The sequence below is a fragment of the Salvelinus sp. IW2-2015 genome, unplaced genomic scaffold (assembly GCF_002910315.2).
Source record: "Salvelinus sp. IW2-2015 unplaced genomic scaffold, ASM291031v2 Un_scaffold6450, whole genome shotgun sequence".
NCBI classification, from domain to species: domain Eukaryota; kingdom Metazoa; phylum Chordata; class Actinopteri; order Salmoniformes; family Salmonidae; genus Salvelinus; species Salvelinus sp. IW2-2015.
The window spans coordinates 38,474-42,574 of NW_019947712.1; the positions used below are offsets into that span (position 1 = coordinate 38,474).

General features: G+C 51.9%; 1 pseudogene; it reads right to left on the reverse strand.

Annotated features, from left to right (window-relative positions):
- LOC139026947 (exopolyphosphatase PRUNE1-like) lies at nucleotides 1-3,708 on the reverse strand (annotated as a pseudogene).
- Nucleotides 3,709-4,101: the final 393 nt, after the last annotated feature.

A 4,101-nucleotide genomic window follows, 5' to 3' on the forward strand; every position in this document is an offset into this window, starting at 1 on the left:
TGGGAACAGTGTGACTCCCAGTCCCGTCCCAGCGGATCAATGTTGTGCCTACCTTAACACCCTGCACAGTCACAAACAATCTGTACGTGACTGGTCTGAATCCTGTTACGAGAACTCTCTGGCCCACCAGCTGTTATACAGGTTAGTGAGCTTGGGTGCTCCGCTGACCACCAGGAGTGTGAGTGACACAGTGTTTCCCCCTGCGTTCTCCTCTTCGCTGGCCATCTTGCTGAACTTCTCCGTCAGAGCTTCAGCGCTGATCTTGGGCAGCCCTGTCAAGGGGACAGCCCTCCACCAGACTGTTCATAGGGGTGGGGGGAAGTAGGAGTCCCTCCTCTATCCAACGTCCTCAGTGCACGCTCGTTTGCCATGGTGCCTCGTAGCTCTCCTCAGGCTCCCACAATGCACCTCTCTTCGCTCCCTGTCCCTCAGGAAGTCCTTGATGATGGGCAGCACCTTCTTCCTGGAAGCCAACGTGTGCCTGGAGATAAGCCCTGATGTCCGAGTAAGGGCTGCTCATTGGACTCAGGCTCAGACTGGGCTCCGGGCTTGCTCCAAGGCTTGGCTCATCTGCAGGACAACAAAGACCATTCAGTTGATCATATAAAATAGAGATTGTAAAAAAAACAACACTGGAAACCCAAAGCTACTATCAACTCTTCATAATGACTTACTTTAACTCTAGATAGTCAACTCTATGGGATCATGTCTGATTGGGATGGTGTAGTTCCTACCTCCCCCCTGTAGAGGGTGCTGGAGCTGTAGACGCCAGCTGCCTGAAGGGCTCCTTGTTATCGTTGAAGGAGATTGTCATGGCCACCACCAGGTTGTAGTGTGCTTGTGGCAGAACTCACAGAGCTCTTGCTGTAAGCTTGTCTCTGTAGAAAAGCCTGAGGGACAACATTTATAGATATTAAGTTGTTGTGAATCTCAGTATGACTCAAGTGCACCTGTTGAGTCCCTTTATAAGTTCACATGAAAGGGCAGGCACAGGTTTGTGCCTTTTTACTTGTGGGTGGTCCACCTGATTGGACATGTGGGGGGGGGTATCTTCATGAACTAGGTGCAACATCCCACCTTCACGTTTTGAGTGTCTGAAGGTGCGTCAGGCAGTAACAGGGAAGTGTCTGAAGGGGGTCAGGCAGTAACACAGGGAAGTGTCTGAAGGGTGCGTCAGGCAGTAACACAGGGAAGTGTCCTGAAGGTGCGTCAGGCAGTAACACAGCGGAAGTGTCTGAAGGGTGCGTCTGGCAGTAACACAGGGAAGTGTCTGAAGTACGTGCGTCTAGGCAGTAACACAGGAAGTGTCTGAAGGGTGCGTCAGGCAGTAAACACAGGGAAGTGTCTGAGGGTGCGTCAGGCAGTAACACAGGGAAGTGTCTGAAGGGTGCGTCAGGCAGAACACAGGGAAGTGTCTGGAAGGGTGCGTCAGGCAGTAACACAGGGAAGTGTCTGAGGGTGCGTCAGGCAGTAACACAGGGAAGGTCTGAAGGGTGCGTGCAGGCAGTAACACAGGAAGTGTCTGAAGGTGCGTCAGGCAGTAAACAGGGAAGTGTCTGAAGGGTGCGTCTGGCAGTAACACAGGGAAGTGTCTGAAGGGTGCGTCTAGGCAGTAACACAGGGAAGTGTCGAAGGGTGCGTCAGGCAGTAACACAGGGAAGTGTCTGAGGGTGCGTCAGGCAGTAACACAGGGAAGTGTCTGAAGGGTGCGTCAGCAGTAACAACAGGGAAGTGTCTGAAGGGTGCGTCTGGCAGTAACACAGGAAGTGTCTGAAGGGTGCGTCAGGCAGTAACAGGGAAGTGTCTGAAGGGTGCGTCTAGGCAGTAACACAGGGAAAGTGTCTGAAGGGATGCGTCAGGCAGTAACACAGGGAAGTGTCCTGAAGGGTGCGTCAGGCAGTAACACTCAGGGAAGTGTCTGAAGGGTGCGTCAGGCGTAACACAGGGAAGTGTCTGAAGGGTGCGTCAGGCGTAACACAGGGAAGTGTCTGAAGGGTGCGTCAGGCAGGTAACACAGGAAGTGTCTGAAGGGTGGCGTCAGGCAGTAACACAGGAAGTGTCTGAAGGGTGCGTCAGGCGTAACACAGGGAAGTGTCTGAGGGTGCGTCAGCAGTAACACAGGGAATGTTCTGAAAGGGTGCGTCAGGCAGTAACACAGGGAAGGGTCTGAAGGTGGGTCAGCAAGTAAACACAGGGAAGTGTCTGAAGGGTGCGTCAGGCAGTAACACAGGGAAGTGTCTCAAGGGTGCGTCAGGCAGTAACACAGGGAAGTGTCTGAAGGGGCGTCAGGCATAACACAGGGAAGTGTCTGGAGGTGCGTCAGGCAGTAACACAGGGAAGTGTCTGAAGGGTGGGTCAGGCAGTACACAGGGAAGTGTCTGAAGGGTGCGTCAGGCAGTAACACAGGGAAGTGTCTGAAGGGTGCGTCAGGCAGTAACACAGGGAAGTGTCTGAAGGGTGCGTCAGGCAGTAACCACAGCGGAAGTGTCTGAGGGTGCGTCAGGCAGTAACACAGGGAAGTGTCTGAAGGGTGCGTCAGGCAGTAACACAGGGAAGTGTCTGAAGGGTGGCGTCAGGCAGTAACACAGGGAAGTGTCTGAAGGGTGCGTCAGGCAGTAACACAGGGAAGTGGTCTGAAGGGTGCGTCAGGCAGTAACACAGGGAAGGTCTGAAGGGTGCGTCAGCAGTAACACAGGGAAGTGTCTGAAGGTGCGTCAGGCAGTAACACAGGGAAGTGTCTAAAGGTGCGTCAGGCATAACACAGGAAGTGTTGAAGTGCGTCAGGCAGTAACACAGGGAAGTGTCGAAGGGTGCTCAGCAGTAAACACAGGGAAGTGTCTAGGTGCGTAGCAGTACAGTGTTGAAGGTGCGTCAGGCAGTAACACAGGGAAGTGTCTGAAGGGTGCGTCAGGCAGTAACACAGGGAAGTGTCATGAGGTGGCGTCAGGCTAGTAACACAGGGAAGTGTCTGAAGGGTCGTCAGGCATAACACAGGGAAGTGTCTGAAGGGTGCTGTCAGGCAGTAACACAGGGAAGTGTCTGAAGGGTGCGTCAGGCAGTAACACAGGGAAGTGTCTGAAGGGTGCGACAGGCAGTAACACAGCGAAAGGCTCTGATAATTCTGAGGACACGTGTGTTCAGTTAGATTGAAGTGAGATTCTACAAGAATTCATTGGTTGAAAACAATGTGCTTGGTGACGGTGCTACTGCAGTACAACTGGGTACAATGAAACTAGTAATTTGAACCCATGTTATTATCCAACCAGTAGTAGGTATAACCTTTGTTGTAGTCAATACTGAATAGTTTAAGATACACCCCCACCTCCAGTGTCATATATATACACTGACTGCCAGTTTTAAATCTCCTTTCCGATGCCAACCTTCATGTCTTTCAGTAGCATCTTTCTGTGGTGAGACCTGGAACAAGGGAATACGAGCAAAAAAACATTTATGTCTCCCTTCTCCATACTTAAACATGGCATTGTGATATCATGGATGATCCTCGTTCTAATCTGAGAGGCAAACATCACACCCCACAAGGCTGAGCTTCAGGTATTAATCCTGGGTGTTTACCTGACACGTCAATTTAGCATTCTGCAAAGACTGGAAGAGGACGCCCCTTGGTGTGGCAGGTTGGGGAAGTGCGTCTCCAGGAGGGGGACAGCGTTACTGCGTGTCTTTAGGGGCTTTTCCCTGCCTCTGGACCATGTTCACACAGTTCTAACACTATGGTGCCTGTGACACAAAGAACAGGGATGTCAGTCATGGGTTCACACATGGACACAGTACAAGACATAGTCTCACTAATACTGACATGATTTCCACATACATCAGTTATATTTCTGTTACCATATAGAGCTGGGCCACCTGTTGGTCGAGGACTTCAGGGGGCTGTCTGGATGATCCGTTCTGTCACCAGGTGTGTGCAAGAGCCGCACATCTCCACGTTAACGGGACAGGAGGTGAGGGCTTCCTCTCCAGGAGGTGATGGTCGTTCACCTTCCAACACCGCCTCCTCTAGATCACGGTTACAGAGCTGCCAACAGACAGCCACACAGTCAGTCAGTCAGGGACTTTAGTCAAGATATTTCAAGGAGGTTT